Here is a 19,292-nt window from a genome sequence, read left to right as displayed (position 1 = left end):
ATATATTGAAGTGTATTGTAAATTGAGCACCAAGTGATTGTGGCACATAAAAGTGTGTGTATTACCCTCTAAAAGCAGCCAATATTTATACACCTGGTACATATAATTACAAAACATATTATTTTATATTCAAATATAAAACCTACACTATTCCTATAAAATATTATGTAAGTGCTCCTATAAGAATGTCTCCAATTTGCAGTGGCCTTCAGTGTATTTGCTCTCATAACCTGTATTCCAGTCATAGCAAATACCTAACTGTTGAATCTATTAATATTAATATGAATACTATTAAGTGCTGACAGTGTGCTTAGAACTATGCAAGATACAGAATCCTCGCCCTGAGCAGAGGAACTTAGGGCTTGTTCTTATCAATAGCAAAACTCCCATAGACACTCATAGTACAGGATCAGTGTCTTACTGTCTAGCTTAAACTCTCTTCTTGTTTGCCTTTGTGGTGTGAGTTTTAATTGTTGTACTATGTACCAGAAATCCTCGACTGATTCACAGTTACAGGCACAACACGGGCAAAAACTTTCCCATGCTGTCCAGGCCAGGGTGTTTCCTTCCTGTTTGGAAGAAGACCATCTCTATGAGTGAGAGAATTGTTGAATCATTTTGTCTGTTAAATTATTTGCTTCACTGGTGAGATGGACAACAAGCATGCCAGTTGTAGAGGTTTTTATGATACGGTCTTCTGTGCACTTGGAAGTGGACTGGGGCCACCAAACTCATTTCACATGTGATGCTGAAAGTGCCAAAGCCTTCCTTCACTACTGAGTGATGCAGGAGTGGAGCTTTCGAACGGCTCTAATATCACACTACCTGTTGAGCCATCAAATTCCTTGTATTTGGAATTCTTGTGTTAAATGTGTTGGTTTTGGTTGGGAGGTAAGCATTTCCACCACGAGAAATGTCTTCCGTTATTAGCAAAAAGAACAGGAGTACTTGTGGCTCCTTAGAGACTAACAAATTTATTAGAGCATAAGCTTTCGTAGCCCACAAAAGCTTATGCTCTAATAAATTTGTTAGTCTCTAAGGTGCCACAAGTACTCCTGTTCTTTTCGCGGATACAGACTAACACGGCTGCTACTCTGATTCTGTTATTAGTTTACTCCTGCATGTATCTTCTAGAAATGTAGTGTGAAAAGCGAGTTCTCCAAACAAACAAACAAACAACAGAAGAGGAAATACTAATAAAAAATGAAAACAATTATTTAACCATGTAGCCTTTATGAAGGACTGTTCTTTATCTTCTATTTCAATTACTTTCCAAAAGAAGAATACATTTTACAGTATAGCTCTGGGATTTGTGTTATAGGACACTTACCAAAGGAGAAAATTAAGTACCATATATTATGAGTACTTTTTTGTAAACAATTCAAATTTGTCAGTGATAGATATATTTGGGGAGGAAAAAGAGAACAGTCCTACTAAAAAAATAAATTAAAGATCAGGAAAAAAATGGAGAAAAAATGTTTTATAATAGTACATTGCCTCTCCAGTTCCATCGGAATGAGAGCTTTAGCTGCTCCTGCCACCAGCTCCTAGAATTGATAAATAGTACTGAAGGGACCTCTTCCTTTCCTGGGCGAGAAACACAAGCTATAACTGTCACTGTTGTCCTTCATCTTTTTCTCTCTTGCAAACTGGGGTAGATCTGATGCTTTTGTTTCATATGAAACAGGTATGTATTGTGTTTTCATGGTTTAATTTGTAGTCGTGGTCTTCTGAATGTACTGCTGGTGTGCACGGGGAGTATTTTTTTTCCAGGAACTCCAGCAAATTCCTCCCTGGTACAAGTAGCATATTCATAAGACCAAACCTGTAATTGCGTTGTACATTTATTTTAATTGAAAGGCAGTACATTTAAAACTGAAAAAATGTGGCCTCATGGATAGAACACTGGGCTGGGACTCAGAAGATAAGCGTTGTGTTTCCAGCTCTGCTACTGGTCTGCTATATGACCTTGGGAAGGTCACTTAATCTCTCTGTAGTTTGGTTCTCCTATCTGTAAACTGGAGTTAAGGAAACTCAACCACTTTTGTAAAGTGCTTTGAGATCTATGGATGAAAAGCACTATATAAGAGCTAGATATTATCATCTATTTATTTTATTAAACAATGCACACAGCCACAAGCTATGGAGGGCAAGAGCTTATGTAGTAGGACTTGAAAAAGAATTAGATAATTTATGTGGATGATGAGAACATACACAGTTGCATTAACTAGAATAAAAAAAGAGGGATATAATCCCTCAGACTACAGGGCACAAGCCGTCCCCTACTGGACAGTGGGGAAGGTGGAAGAGGATAGCAGGAGATCATTGTTCTTGGGAGGTATAGTTTTTTGTTTTTTTTTGGAGAGAAGATTATATACATCTGTTGTTTGGCATGTATTTTTTTAACATTTCAATATACATAATTATATACACCCACATATAATGTATATATGCATATATTGGTTTACTTATCCATATATAATAGTATATATAATAACTTTGTCTGTGTTCTATTTTATATGGTTGAGAAAGCGAATGAATTTTAAGGATAATTTTGAATGAAGAGGATGGCTACCTAGGCCCAGCTCCTCAAAGGTATTTAGAGGCTTGCAACCCATTTAAATCAATGGAAGTTAGGTACCAAAATATATTGGAGCATCTGGGCCCGAATCCCTAAGAAGTACAAGACTGTTCCAAGCATAAGGACTAGTGTGGACAAAGGCATATAGACCAGAATGGGAAAGGAATTAAAATGAGTTAGGAAGAGGGCTTGTGTAGAGTGAAGGCAGCAAGGGGAAGGGCACTGTAAAGAAGAGCAGAGAGGTAGTGGTGGCGTTGTTCAGCGTTGTAAGGTTAAGAAAAATGAGCCTGAATTTAATGTTACTGTGAGTGGGAGACACATAGGAAAAGTCTTAGTAGAGGGGGCGGGGGAGCAGTAGGGAAGTGATAAGAGTCTGGTCAGTAGGGGCCTGCAGTCTTCAAAGTGAGAGATTCCCGCCATAGATGGGTTTAGAGATGTTTGTAAAAGCGGAAGCACGCGGCAGTTGGATGTCATGGTGATGAGAGCCATATAAGTATCTGAACAGAGCTGACAACTGATTGCCTGTCACGGGAGGAGTGAGAGGAGGTGAAAAATGAAACCTTTTGCAAGATGGATGATGGTGGAATTATTAGCAGTAATGGAGAATAAAGGTAGGGAAGATAAGGAATTTGTTTTCGCCTTGATGGGCTTGAGTTGCCAGTAGGAGGTCCAGAAGGAGAAGTCAGAGAGCCAGCTGAAGCTGTGAGAGTGAACAGAAGGGGGAAGATATGGCTGGGATCTGTCAGCATAAATATGGTAGTTGAAGGTATTAGAGTGGATCAGTCCCAGGGATAAGATGTGGAGAGAGAAGAAGTGGGAAGGGAGTGCAGGAACCTGAGGGACACAAGCAATGAATGGAATGACGAGGAGAGGCAGACACTTATCTAGATGCTGAATGATTGACTGGAGAGGTAGGAAGTTGAGCACAGTAAAGAAAATCCCAGAAGAAGAGCGAACCCAAGAGGAGGGAGTTACAGACTATGTCAAAAGTAGCTGGTAGATTGTAGAAATGTAGAGATGGAAGGGCCCTCGTAAGGTTGTTTAGTCTATCCCAGTGCTCTGAGGTAGGATTAAGTCTAGGTAGAAGGAGGATAAAGAATAAATCTTTGGAATTAATCTGGAATAGATCATTGATGTCGTTCATGACAGTGGAGGGGGCAGAAATGAGATTTGAGTAGATTCCAAGAAGAGAGTTGGAGTAGAGAGTCACAACATTGATTAGAGATGACAAGTTCAAAAGACTTAGAGGTAGTGGGAAGGAGGGAGATGGGCAGTACTTTGAAATAAATAAAATTTATATAAATTAAATGGATGTATTCCACACATGCAGCTCATAAAAACAAAACAACCTAACAAACAAAAAATAGTGCTCTGTTTTCCTCATCTGCCTTTCAGAGTTATTTAAACAGCATTGATTTTTAGGACCTCTGCACCTAAATCCAGTAGGGGCTATCACTTTTTACTCTTTTCTCGTCTTCCTCTCTTGTTGTCTGCAGCCCCTTCCACACAGCCACAGGACTTGGGAGAGAGCCCTGAATTGTTAAATGAGTGGGTTTTTATTTTCCAACATTTAATATTTTCTCCTAATTAAAGACAAGTTTTATAGTAATTTGTAAATAACAAAAACATTAGTATTTTAATAAAGCACTATTATTAAAATGCCCAGTGCCTTTTCTAGCTCTAAAGCAAATTCAAAGGGCTGCCTATAAGAAACATACATTGTACAATAACTGTGAAAGTTTTGAAGGTGACCTTTAAAGAAGAGAAATGTTTATGCTCTCTTTTTTTAAACTTCTTTATGATGTCTAATAAAACACTGGATTTTTTTTATTATTTTATCTTTGGCATTAAAATGCAGCTGCTGATGCCTTTTTTGTTTTGTTTTAAGACTATGAATAATTGGAAGTAACAACACAGTGAAGCCCAAAGAGCTGAGAAGGGAAGGGATTTTAGTCAGACTGTATAAAACTCTTTGATTTTTGTTTGCTTTGATTAACACCTCTTTAACTCAGATGACTGGTAAACACTTAAATGAACAGACTTCTGTGCTAGATTCAAAACTCTGCCACTTCAGCTAAAGGTTGAGAAACTTCCAATTCCAGTTTCTATGGTCCTCCACGGAGTCCTCTGGGGGGGGGGGGGGAGTTTAGGTTAAAAAAACAGAACATCTTACATTCTTCTTTTCATTTTTAATTAAAAAGAAGCCTTTTTTGAATGGAAACCCATTTTTATTCCTTTGTATATCACTTTTAAACTTCCTTAAAGTCCCAGACTTCTATGAGACTTTGTTCTTTACTGGGCAGTATGACAGGTGTAGATCCGCTTAGTAAGAAACCAGGCCTGATAATGATGATACTGTTGGTGAATTCTCAAAGAATATCCAAAAGCAGCATGTACTATCATTTTTTTTTCTTCCCATTTTTCCTGAAGATTCATGACATTGCTTGCATGCAGATGCAAACCCAGAAAATGACAGAGGAACTTATATTAGTTCTCAGATGAGCTCAAAAAATCCTTTGATTTATAAACATGAAAAGAAACAAACTGAAACAGATGTGAGATAAAATTTAAAGTAACCCATCTAAAAATGTTAGCATCAAAAGCAAATATTCTCAGTCAGCAATGAAATAGTAGGATCCAAAATATCTTATACATTATGTAACTATACATAAATAGAAGCCCATTAACAGGACTGTATTAATGGCTTATGAAAGTGACTGTTTACCCTATGCAAGGCAGTGCTCAGAGACTGAATTTGGAAAAGTCCAATACATGCAGTTGTCAAACAATATTTTATGTGAAGTTGCCTAGTTTCTCTTCTGTTGTGTGTGTCTGTCTGATCAATTACATTGTGTTAAGCATGAGGTCACTGACCGTAACTTCAAAGCCAAATGTTTACTATGACCTTGTTAACTAAATGCTATGTCCTTAAAAATGGGATCCAAAAAGAGTTGCAGAAAATTCTAATAATAAAAAATATAGTGAATGACAAATTAACTTTTCTCCAAGCACTGATCACAAAACTTTGAGGAAATTATGAAAAATAAACAGTATCAGCATTGCCATTAAACCAGTATAAAGATTTCTTCTCCCCCCCCCCCCCCCCCCGCACTCCCAACAGAAAATTGAATGTCTGACTTCGTCATTTGTGGAGAGCAGAAGGCAAGTTACACAGTAACTGGCATCACATCTCTCATAAAGTGAAGTCAAGTAACTTTTCTCTGTCCCAGCATGTAGACACTAGTTAATAATAAATGTTTACCGAACTGTTGCTACCGAAAAACAACTTGACTCTCAGATGTCCCTGTTACTGCCACTGGGCCAAACAGAAAGTTTAGTCCCTGTTTTAGTGCAGAAAATGACTCTTACCCTTTATGAGGGCTTGCCAGGTAAAATGAAGGGCTCTGCAACATCTCAGCAGTTTTATTGTTACAATAGTTTCTTCTTGTAGTTGTGAATTCCTCTTCCTTGGAATGAAAGACCATTTATATTTTCTCTGCACTCGTAAACAATGACAAAAGTGGTGTATTTCTGTAACCAAAGGCAGCTTCTAACAGGCAAAAATTGCTTTTCCAGGGCAGGGGTTCAGGAATACAGCATAATGTATTTTGCTCTTTGGCCAAATTTTATGAACACTATTACAAATCAAAAATGGTAACATTTGCATAACATAAGTAGTTGTTGCTTGAGGTGTTTGAAGGACCATCTATGAGGCTCCCACAAAACAACTGGCTTTGTATATGGTATATGTAATGCAGACAGTTGTTACCAAATTACTATCACAATAAATTAAGCTGAACAAGTGAACAATAACAGAACAAATAAACCACCTTGAGTCTGATTGCCTTGGGCAATTCACAGCTGATATGACACCTCCTCTCACTGTACTTCTAAAATGTCTTCATGTCATTAACATGATTACTACTATTCCTTTCATAGTCCTATCCTTCAGTCCTTACTTAATCAAAGCTGCTATTGAAATTGCATGTGTAAGAACTGCAGAATTGGGCCCTTAGGAGTTTCCCTATTCGTTACTTACAGGGGAACTGGGAGGAATGGATGCTAAGCTGGTCGCTAAGGGAGACTAGGTGACTTCCTAGCTAACCATCTATTCCATTAGAAAATTTGTTGTGATCAAGAGGAAAGCAGTTGTGCATATTACGTTAAGACCAAGATTCTGATACCAGTCTGAGCACTGGATGAATCATATGATGGAACAAAATCTTTGGGAAATACCAATTTAGCGCCAAATTCTTTCAGTTAAAAAGTAGCTTGTGTTACTCTGAATTTACTGTGGTGTAACCAATGAAAGATTATGGAGCAAATTCTAACAGAAAAATGTCAGTAGTATGACATAAAGCAATTCTTAAAAGTTTTACATGCTGAATAGAAAATAACACTATATTGGCATATGCCGTTGATATTCTAAAACTTCCAGAAATTCTGTGTCTAAAGGAGGGCATATGTTTCCTAAATTGCTTATATACTGTTGCAGTACATAAGTGTGTAAAACTAATTTTTCTCCAAAGTTGGTTTCATGCTATTTATTCCTTCCTTCATTCTAGATAGAGTACTGCATGCATAAGAGAAGAGATTTAAGCATAAAAACACTGGCATTATCCCAGCTCTGGCTGGGACAGTAAAGGTTTTAAGACCGCCCAAAGGGCAAAACTGATAAAACTTGTTCTGGTTAGCTTATCTCCAGTCTTAATGTTTGTGCTTACCATGCTGGCTGTGCTCTAGAATGGTGGAGGGGGTGTTTGATTGCTTATGTGGTAATGATTCTTCCCATTATTTTTCTTTCATCCTCTCTTCCTGATTCCTGACACTTCCACCCTCATGCTTAGCCACATAAATCCTCATAACGGGGGTGCTAGGAAATGAAAGGGAGCTTGAGTGTGAAGACAAATGTTAATAATAGATACATTGCAATACTGGCAAAAAAAGGATCATTGAGAAATTACAAAGGCTGCTCTTTTTAGGGGAGGAAGAGATTGCAAGGAAAACATATTTAAGTTTTAGTATTTTTATTTTTATTTATTTTGGGCTTTTCTGAAAACGAAGGCAAAAAAGTAGGGACAGGACTGTGGCAATAACAAAATGCAAACGTATTAAAGAGGAACAGGGAGAATAATGAAGGTATTGGAAGAAAAGTTAGTCCCCTTGCAGAAGCAACAACACAGCCTTCTAGGAATTATCTTTATCTTAAAAGAGACTAATGAAAAGACATGAGCAGATGCTGTATTTTCTTCCTCATTCACTAAAGAGCTGTGAGCTTCTTTTTCTTATTATAGTAGACAACAGTACAAGCAACATACCAAATCAACATCAGTTTTGTTTTAAAGCTTCTGCTTGCTTGGGGATTGTATTATTTATTGGCTTCTGTGACACTGAGTTGCCTCAGCCCTTGTATTGCCTCCTACACTAGTGGGAGAAAAATGGGTAGTGGAGAGTGGTCATGGCCACAGTCTGGGTAAGCGGAGGAGAGACGCTAATGAGGAGCAGCATTGCGTAGGAAGTGTTGCTGTGATGAATGATGCAACCATGGCCCAGCTGTTCTTTGAAGAAAATTACACAATTAAACCATAGGCAAGGTGTGTGGATGTGTGTAATGGACACTGCCTCGCTCTGTGTGTTAGTATTATTTGCCTGTTATTAAATTGGTTGTTTAAAAGATTTTGAATAGTAATATTACATATCCATGGGTCCAGCTTCAGTGGGAGCAGAATTTTGACCAAATCTTACTTAGAAAACTGCACAATAACCCCAAAATAACTGAAAAGTAGTTTGTTTTTTATTGTGGGGGTCTATAGTGTATGTGCCCATTATATATATATATATATTTAACCTCAAGTTAATTGATTACTAGCTAACTCAAGATAATTACCATGTTTTCAAAGATTACTCTGGACACTCTCCAAACATTTGTCCGAAGATACAAACTTATGTGGTTTAACATAGGTTTAGTTTACAGTTAGCTGCAAACTTATGAATGTTTGGAGAGTGTTTAGACTAGCCTTTGAAAATGTGTTAACTACTTTGAGTTAAATGGTAACTAATTAACTGGAGATAAAAATGTCTGTGGTAAATAAGCCCTGTCTACATGCAACAATTGTATGACTCTGGCTATACTGGTGTAATTATACCAGTACATCCTCCCTAGTGTGGATGCTGTTATATCAGTATAAAGGTGCCATATAATGGTATATCTTATGGGAGCATGCTATACCAGTATAAAGCACCTTTATACCGAAATAACTGTGTGTATAATAGGGAGGTTGGACCAATTTAACTATTTTGGTAGAAAATCACACCCCTAGCCCAAATAATTAATTGGAACAAACCAAGCCAAAGTTTTATCTGTGTTCCTGGGTGTTTGAGAAGGGCTAAGAGGTGTTTGTTGGTCTGAGTCTCTTGAAAGGGTGCGATATTTTTCTTTTTGGTATTTGATTGCCTGATGAATTGATTATTTTGATATTGGGGTGGGAGGGAGGTGCTTTTTTTCATCTTGTTGTTTTAGATAGTACTAAAAATATATAGTTTAAAAATTAATATCTAAGCCAGAATTTTCAAACCTGGGAGCCTAATGTTAGCTTACTTAGATCCCTAAATAAAAGGGGTTTTCAGAGGTGCTGAGCATTTGCAACTCCTGGTGGAATCAGTGGCAGCTGGGGTTGTTTAGCACCTTTGAAAATCAGGCCACTTTATTTATGTGTATTCCATGTGTGTGTGTCTGTGTGCCTATCTATATAACGCACACATTTCCTATAGCACAGGCTGCGTTAAAATTGTAGAAACAACAGTATTTCTTTACGTTATAGGCAAAGCCTGTGCTCAAGATTTCAGCTTTGTGGGTTCCCATGGCATATCTGACACACTGAATAGCTATAGAGCTTTTTAACCATAGCGTAAATTATCAGCGGAGCTGGTAGCACTGCCTATTATTAAGGTTACTTGATGTTTCCTGTTATGAGACCCTCTTTTCAGTTGCTTATAACTTTGCCAAATTTTATTTGGACTGAAATTTTCCATACCTGATGTCTGCCAGATGTCTTTTCATTTTTTGGTAAGTTTCTGCTAAAACAGCTTGACTGTATGTCACAAATGGTTTAGCAGGTTCTGAGAATGAGGCTGGGGAAAAAAAATATTACAACTGTTTTACTGAAGCTCTAATGCCTCCATGCCCTCGAGCAAGAGTTTAATATTTGGTAGGAGTTGTTGCCTTTGTGTTAGGGATCTTTTGCCATCCTAATGAAAATTTGCTCAAAGACAGGCACATGTTCATTAGAGACTTGTTAGCATTTGGCAGCTAAATTCTCTGAAGAGTCCATCTGCAATGAGTATATTACAGCCTGAGGATGAAGAGGCTGATCGGGACTTTCCCTACAGTTGCTCTTTTCCTGGCTGCTTGGGGCTACTGGCACCTGCCTTAGAAAGTCAGAGCAGGGAAGCTCTCTTTCTCTCTCTGTTAGTACTGAAGCAGGGAGGAGAAGAATGAGGAAGCAGACTTATTTGAATGCAAAGGCAGTCCAGAGGAATTGGTGAGGGGTGGGAGAGGTGGTGGATAAGAGCAGGAGGGGAGAGGGGATTGCAAGAGACAAAGTGTGGTGGGGAGCAGAGAGGGAAAGGGAGGGGCAGGAACTGGGGCAAATAGGTGCAGAGGAACAGGAGCTGGAGCATGGGGGTAGTGGATAGGAGCAGAGGGGAATGGGACAGGAGGCATAGGGCAGAAGTGTCTACAACCAGTGGAGCATACTCCCCTAAGAACCTGGAATTGAACCCAGGAGTCCCGAATCTAAACTTTGCTCTGCTGTCAGCAAATAACTGTGAAACCCACTGGCAAAGTGAGTGTTGTCTACTTCTAACACTACCTCTACTACTACCAGTTACTTTGTTAGTGCAAGTGGTGGAGCTCTATGCTATAGATCTAAAGGTTCAAATCCTGCTGATGCCCCAAACTGGGGATCAGCATGATTCTACATGGCAACATTTCTATTTTTTTCAGTTTTTCAAATTAGGAAATTACATTTTAGAAAGCGCATTAAAAGAATGTTAAGGTTGCAAAGTTAAGCATTTAAAAGTTAGGAAACAGCAGTCTTAAGGTTGCCTGTGCAACCTTAATTCAGTCCTCTTCTCATATGCATTTTGATATAGTCTTCAATTACATGATCACATGCACAGGATGGACTGTGCTCTAGGGCTTGTCTACACCATGCAGCTTTTAGCGACAAGGCTGAATCGACACAGCCTTGTTGCTAAAAGTCAGTGTATGTAAATGCTCTTTGTTGGTACTTTGTCAGCACTTTTGCCGACAAAATACTTCCAGCCCCGCAAGTGGCATTAGCTTTGTCGGCAGGAGCTTTCACACTGCCACTTGCGTCGGCAAAACTTTTGTCTTTCATGGGGGGCTTTTTTAAGTACTCATGAAAGACAAAAGTTTTGTCGACACCTTCGCAGTGTAGACTTACCCCTAGAAATGAATCAGGTTTGTATAGTGAAGAAGACTGTTATCTGTAGGACTCACTGCTTCATTTGTTGTATAAGTTGCAAGGTGTGTAGGGAGGGAGTTGGGGATTGCAGGAAGAGATAAGATTGTCTCTTGGTTAAGGAAGTTGCCACACTGGAGAATTGGATTCTACCCCTATGCTTTCCACAGAGTTCCGATGTGGTGCTAGGCAAGTTATATCATTCAAACTATTTTTACAAACCATCACTAATTAAGCGTTCCTCATTTTATGGATGCCCAAACTGAGATACCTGGGGCTAGATTTACAGAAGAGCTGAGCGCTCACAGCTGCATTTGGAGTCATTTGGATCTGTGCTTTGAACATATAAAGTGATATAAAAATCATAAGTACTCTGAAGAAATCAGGCCCTCAGTGCATCAAGGTGGGCAGGCACTTTTGATAATTTTGGCCTTAATCTCTCTGTGGCTCAGTTCCCAAGCTGTAAAATGGGGATAATGTTACCATTTACTCTCAGAGGAGATTAAAGCACTCAGATACTATGGCGAGAGCACCATAGAAATGGCCATTAGGAAATTAATAATATTGCATTCAGTGCAGGGTTTGTGTACATTTTATAAGGCATGGGGACAGATATTGTATAAAGGGGGTAATAAGAAATATAACCACCCCCTTTCACTTAATGAGGCAGGGGCCCTTTGCAAAAAATAATATCATCATATAATTAAAGACTATACACACAAGAGTGCTTAGTTAAACTTGCAGGAACAACTTTAATTCTGGATTTCTCAATTTTTGAATATTTGATTTTGCAACCACAATGTTCTTTTAATATAAATTTTTTGGCTGTCTGGATTCTAAATTAGTTAACGGACTATAGAGAACTGTACACATGCTATATTGACTTTTTCTATAGTTAAGGAAAATCTTGCAAAACATATTTGTTCTTTAGAAATATTTCTTTCATTTCACTCAGCACAATTTTTAGTAATTTTTCCCTACCCCTTTTTCTTTCTAAAATATGTCTAAGTCAAATGAAACGTGTGTATTAGAAGGTACAGAGAGCAACAGATGCTAAGTGTTCAGGGTGAGAACTCTCCTGTCTGCGGGCGCCCTCATCTTGCTGCTGTGAGGATGCACTAAATCCGCCGTTATTGCGAATCAGCTTGTGAACTTGTGATTAGCCCTTCTGTAAAGAGAACACACTGTTTCTTCGTGCAAAATATTACTTGGTATATTCATCTGGCTAGCCAGTAAAAGCTCACCTACTATACAAATGTCACCTGCAAACTTCTGGTTTTGAATCAATTTTATTTAATGACTTCTGATTCACATATAAACTTTTCTTTGGGAGAGATAGAGAAACTGCCACTTAACTCTTCTTAGAATAATATCTTTAACTAGCTAATGTATCAAGATTTGTACTAAAAGTGCCTTATCAAATTGCCCCCACTTTAATGTGCTTCTATTATGTTAATGTAATCAGATTTACTGTAGATTTTTTTTAAAGGTGAGAGTGAAGAAAATATGAGGGATAGTGCAACAGAAATGAACAAAGTGTACCAAAGCTACAGCATGGAACTAAAATGAAAAGCAGATGGGAAAAACACATACAGGCAAGAGTAATTGCACATAGCAACATAAAAGAAATATAGAGAGAACCAATGGAGAAAATATTTAAGCATCATGTACTCCTGGGGAAATTCTGCATCAAAAATTTAAAAATTATGCACCAAAAATTAAACATTCTGCGCATAATATTTTAAAATGCTGCAAATTTTATTTGTCAAATATTTCAATTATTTTGGCAATTTATTTCAAAATACCTGTCAACAGTACATATGTGACAATACAGACAACATAAAAGATTCAGGAAATTATCAAATAGATTCCTTATTAGGCATATTAATACATAACTTTTGAGTAATAATTCATTTAAACTACAATACAGAAACCCATTTCCCGCACCCCTCAGAAGCAGTGCAAAGGCTTGGGGGAGTCAGTGGTAATGGAGGAGCTGAGGGAGAGGGAAGTAATTGCTGGGAAGGAGCCTGGGAGTGAACCTGGAGGATCACTGGGTGTGGGTGGGAGTAGTATGGAATAGTTGTTTTATTTTGGAGGGGTGGAGGGAATTGTTAGCCCATGCAGACTCCGGGCTGATCCCTAGCCTCTTCCATTCAATCTGCCCCATCCCCATGTGTCCTTGCACACCACTCCCCTGTCCCATGCACCCCTGCCCTCCTGTCTCTGTGTCCCTGCACTCCTATCCCCCATTCTCATGCACCTCCTCCCCATCTGATGTGGCCCTACACCCTGCACCCCCACTCAGCTACCACCCATCCCCATGTGGCTCTGCACCCCCCATCTCCCCTCTTCATTTGTCTCTGCACTCCCACTCAGCCCTCCCCTATCCCCCATCTCCATGTGGCTCTGTACCCCCACCCCCCAGTGTCCTTGCACCCCTACTCCCATTCAGCCTCTGTCCCAGTCTGTCCCCTCACTAGCCCCCATCTATGTGATCCCCAGCAGTCCCATGTGCCCTGCTCTGTCCATCCCCTCCCCCCACCCCCATATCCCATACCACTTCACCTGGCCCTGCAGGCATGTCACTATAAGAAAAGCAGCTTCTGCTCTCTCCCTATCTGCTGCTGGCTGCTACAGTGAGCCGTCTGCCCTCTGTTCTGGTGTCACAGCAACCCCTGATGTGCAAAATGCATAACTGTAGCACGTCTCCAGCAGAATGTATTTTCTGTGGAGAAGAAAAAAAATCTGCAGGAGACATGAATTCTGCATGTGTGCAGTGGTGCAGATTTCCCCCAGGAGTAATCATGAAAGATTAAAGAGAAAACCATTTTAATAATGAAAGTGACAGAAAAATGAGAAAAAAATTATATTTGTGTACCAGTATTCCTATGTGTAGATTAATAGAGGAGAGGGCATAAGGTAACAGTTCAAGATGCCCGTAGCCCATTTCAAAGTGATTGAGCACTGAGGGTATTCAGTAGCTTTCAGAGTCAGGCCTTGGCTGTAGATTTTTGAACAGGAACTGTTCATTTATTAAAATAAATATAATGCAATAAGACATCTTGACTCTCTTGATTAAAATCCAGAAATATTATTTTAAAATATATTCCGCTATACAGAAGTGTTTTTATTTAATGATTTAAAATATTCTTCATTTATAAATAAAATAAATCTCCAATGGGAAAAAAGCTTTTCTAATAATAGAATATCTCTGTGAATTCAATAAAATGTTTTAATTTGTATTAAAGGAGAAAGAAAGCTTTCTTCTCAGTGGAACTTGATAGCTGATATACAAACATAGACAGAATACTAATTTCTTTAGTAGCTGTAAAATATGTTAACAGGCACAATACAAAAACTAGAGTGTAGGGAAAAAAATCCTCTCACGATGAACATCCATATGTGAGTGGCAGAAATGAGTAAGAGTAGTGGTATCTTTCATCTGAAATACTCCTCAGGGCCATAGTAAATTTTTCTATGTAATCTACTGCCTGGCAGTTATGGGTGACATTAGTCAACTAAAAATTGATAATAGTTTTCAGAAACATTAGCCTGAGAAACATTTTCCAGTTACTCTATAGTTATTTAATTGACTCTATGCTCATTTGTCCATGGAAGCTGTAAAATCCTACAATGAAGATCTAATTATAATTAACATAGCTGACCAGTTAAAAGACATAAACAGTAGTATGTCCATCAATTTTTACTCTGTTTGCTGAAAATTCAAGTTATGCCAGATGGTGCATTTAATACCTATTGTGCCTCTTGGTGCTTTTAATGCCTTCTTTGCCTGATGGTGCTTTTAGTTGCTGTGACATCATAGCTCTGAAATACTTTTTTTGCTGTTGGTCTGTAGAAGAGCTAGCCATGTATATCACCTGGAAAATGGCAGGTTTAACAGATGTAGTCAGCAGCTGATAATGGATATTAAATGCTATTATTCTAATTTACCATTTTGCCTGTATTCTTAGGATAGCAATAAAATGCTGTTGTAATAGACCACATACTCCCTACAGACACTCCCCCCACCTGTCATCCCTTATAATGTGCCAGATTTAAATGCAGTCTTTTGCTCCTTCCATCTTGTCAAACCTTTTTACAATCATTAACTTCATTAAAAGGCAACCAAGAAAATACAGAGTATGGACCAAATTTCAGTGTTGATTTATACCCCAAGCAAACTCATATTAGTCAGTGGGATTGCATTGGGTGTAAATCAGCACTGAAACTGACATTCTGTGTGGATTTTCTATACCTCCTTATAATGTACGCATATAGAAAACCTATAATACAGTTCACATGACATATTTTAGGAACAGCAGAGGAAATAGGTGCTTTAGTCCAGTGTTTTTCAACAACCAGTCTGTGAACTGGCACCGGTCCCTGAGAACTCCCTGACAGTTCAGAAAGGCAGCACGCCGGTCCCTGGCATCAAAAAGGTTGAGGAACCCTGCAAAAGTTTAGTCCACCATGTGTCTAAGTCAGTAGTGGCCAAAAAACAGTTTGCAAGCATAACATTGCCTATGAAGCTTTATAATGTAGTCCCCAAAAATCTGCCATGATCAGGATGGAGCATTATACGTGTGACCTTTGTAAGCCCAAGCAGCCACACTTGCTAAGCATGATGGGCAGCTGCCCTCTGCTCCATTTTATGGAAATTAAGTCTGGCCTTTGGCCTCCTAGCTACTGCATCCTTCAGATAGACAAAGTTTAAGTGCCGCTGGCAAAAGTAATTGAAAGCTGAACGCGAGTTACTGTAAATTGCACAACCTCTTTTTCTATATTTTATTCCTTTATGGAAAAATAAAATATTTATAAATATTCTGACCCTTCTTTTTCTCTTGCCTTCTCCATTTTTGCCTGTCCTGCTTAAACAACTGATTATAGTTTCAGCGCTCATGTACAAAATGTATCCCTACAAACAAAAAGCAAAAGTTTTTTCCTCTGTAAAATCATACAATTTTTTCCACTCTGCCCTTAGCTAGAAACCTGAGAAAAGAGATGAGCCTTGCTGCTAGCTTAAGACTCAGACTCTGTTAGTGGAGTGGGGGAAGCAAAAGTTCAGAGACAAAATCTCCACCAAAAACATTCTGCTACTGTCAGGGTTCCCTCCCGACTCTGAACTCTGGGGTACAGATGTGGGGACCCACATGAAAGCCCTCCTAAGTTTTTTTCTACCAGCTTAGGTTAAAAACTTCCCCAAGGCACAAATCCTTTCCTTGTCCTTGGACGCTATTGCTGCCACCACCAAGTGATTTAGACAAAAAATCAGGAAACGGACCACTTGGAGTCCCTATTTCCCCAAAATATTCCCCCCAAGCCCTTTCACCCCCTTTCCTGGGGAGGCTTGAGAATAATATACTAACCAATTGGTTACAATGTGAGCACAAACCAAACTCCTTGTTTTTAGGACACTAAAAATCAATTAGGTTATTAAAAGAAGAATTTTATTAAAAAAATAAAAAGTAAAAGAATTACATCTGCAAAATCAGGATGGAGGATAACTTTGCAGGGTAAATAAAAAGATTTAAAACACAGAGGATTCCTCTCTGACTCTGCTTTCCAGTTACAAAACAGAAATGAAATTACCTCTTAGCATAGGGAAAATTCACAAGCTACAACAAAAGATAATCTAATGCATTTCCTTGCCTTACTTACAATTTTTGTAATCTTAGGCCTGGTCTACACTAGGCTTTTATGTCGACTTTAGCGCCGTTATATCGAATTAACCCTGCACCCGTCCACACCAGGAAGCCATTTAGTTCGACATAAAGCTCTCTTTAAATCGATTTCTGTAATCCTCCCCAACGAGAGGAGTAGCGCTAAATTCGACATGGCCATATCGAATTAGGCTAGGTGTGGATGGAAATCGACGGTAATAGCTCCGGGAGCTATCCCACAGTGCACCACTCTGTTGACGCTCTGGACAGCAGTCCGAGCTCGGATGCTCTGACCAGCCACACCCCCGGGAAAATTTGAATTCATTTTCATTTTCCTGTCTGGGCAGTTTGAATCTCAGTTCCTCTTTGGACATCGAGGGGAGCTCAGCAGCAGTGGCAACTATGCAGAGCTCTCCAGCAGAGATGGCCGTGCAATCCAATAGAAAGAGGGCCCCAGCATGGACTGATCGGGAAGTCTTGGATCTCATCGCAGTGTGGGGCGATGAGTCCGTGCTTTCAGAGCTGCGCTCCAAAAGAAGGAATGCTAAGATCTACGAGAAGATCTCCAAAGCCATGGCAGAGAGAGGCTACAGCCGGGATGCAACGCAGTGCCGCGTGAAAATCAAGGAGCTGAGACAAGGCTACCAAAAAACCAAAGAGGCTAACGGACGCTCCGGATCCCAGCCCCACACATCCCGTTTCTACGAGGCACTGCATTCCATCCTGGGAGCGGCCGCCACCACTACCCCACCCCTGACCGTGGACTCCGAGGATGGGATCATGTCGGACATGACAGCGGACGGGGAAGAGGAGGAAGGAGATGAGGAGGACGAGGCAGTCGACAGCGCTGGCACCGCTGATTTCCCCGACAGCCAGGACCTCTTCATCACCCTTACCGAGATCCCGTACCAACCGTCCCCATCCCTTACCCCGGACACAGAATCAGGGGACGGATCAAGCAGTAAGTGCTGTAAACATGTAAACATTTATTTAAAACAGAACGGTAATATTTATACTATTAACAATGTATATTTATAAAAGTGCTGTAAACTAGTAAAAAAATAATCAGGTACAAAACAGGAATATTTACAAAGGTAACAAATGGGTTTTGCATGATTTCTCTGTCTTAGGCTCTTCTCAATTTAGTCCCAAGTATTTTAAAAAAATTTCACAATGTCCGTTACTACATGATTCCCAGGCCCAAGACGCTCCACTCCAAAGTCCCAGTGCACCTACGCGAAAATCCGGTCAATGTGGCCGGGGATCGACGAGAAATCCTCGTAGGAGAACTCCTCGTAGGTCTCGTGGAGGTAGAGCTCAAGCCTGTTGATCAGGTTCCGGGGTAGGGCGATCTTAGTGGGCCCTCCGTGGTAGCAGACATGTCCCCTCCATGCCACAATCAGGTACTCGGGGATCATGGCCCGACATAGCATGGCGGCATACGGCCCCGGTTTCTGCATGCTTTCCCGCAGCATGCGTTCTCTCTGGGTGTCCGGGATCCTCAGGAGGGTGATGTCGCTCATGACGCCCTGCTTTGAATTAGGGAGGGGACTGTTAGTATTGGGACTGCTTTACAGCCACGCGGTGGAGGGAGAGGGGCAGCATACAGGGATCTTTCCCTGGGACAGCCGCGAGGGGGTGGGACAGGGGCAGAGTTGATGCTGTCCTGATTGCTGGCAGCAGAGACTGGCATTGCTTTCAATGTGAAAGGAGGCCAGTGCTACAGCTGGAGTTTTAAGCAGCCACAAGTCTGCGGCTTACCATTATTGCCCGCTCCAGAAGTTCAGGTCTCCAGCCACAGTTCTCTGAACACTCCAAGACCTCCGCAAGTCCACAGGCACTGAAGGCGACGGCCGAAAATTCGACCTTGTCCTGAGTGCGCATGTGAGAGGTTCAGTGCATGGTCTTGTTCACAGAGAAAGACTAGGTTCTTTGTATACAATTTCATTTATCTGTCTCAGGAATTCACTCCCTTTTTAAAATTCACACAGACACATCTGCGACTGTCTCCCAACCCAGCCTGTCAGCACACTCCCAGAGGCTAGCGCAGATTAGGCGGAGGAAGAAGAAGACGCGTGAAGACATGTTCACAGAACTAATGGGCTGCTCCCGAGCCCAGGCAGCCCAGCAGACACAGTGGAGGGAGAACTTGTCACAAATGCACCGAGCAGTCATGGAACGGGAGGAGAGGTGGCGTCAGGAGGACCAACAGGCTACTGAAAAGCTGCTTGGACTAATGAGGGAGCAAACGGACACGCTCCGGCGCCTTGTGGATGTTCTGCAAGACCGGAGGCAGGAGGACAGAGCCCCGCTGCAGTCTATCTGTAACCGCCCTCACCCGCCACCAAGTCCCACACCACCCTCACCCAAACTCCAAAGAAGGAGGGGCGGCAAGGGCCGTTAAAACTTTCAGTCAACCCCTGCAGACTGCTCTAGCACTAGAAGGCTGACATTCCCCAAAATTTCATAAGTCCTTTCCTACCCACCTCACACAAGCCCCCGTCCAAGTTTCACCCCCCACGTTTCATGTCTGGTTCGCAATAAAATGTTTGTTTCTCTCCA

General features: G+C 40.5%; 1 protein-coding gene across 1 annotated transcript in view; it reads left to right on the top strand.

Moving 5' to 3' along the window:
* The window catches only part of LRP1B (LDL receptor related protein 1B), a 1,279,381-nt gene that overhangs the window by 617,832 nt on the left and 642,257 nt on the right, over positions 1 to 19,292 (top strand). The window lies entirely within an intron of this gene.

Source organism: Terrapene carolina, unplaced genomic scaffold, assembly GCF_002925995.2.
Source record: "Terrapene carolina triunguis isolate 2854851 unplaced genomic scaffold, T_m_triunguis-2.0 Scaffold62, whole genome shotgun sequence".
NCBI lineage: Eukaryota > Metazoa > Chordata > Testudines > Emydidae > Terrapene > Terrapene triunguis.
Note: the sequence above shows the minus strand (reverse complement) of the source record. Positions and strands in the feature narration are given on the sequence as shown.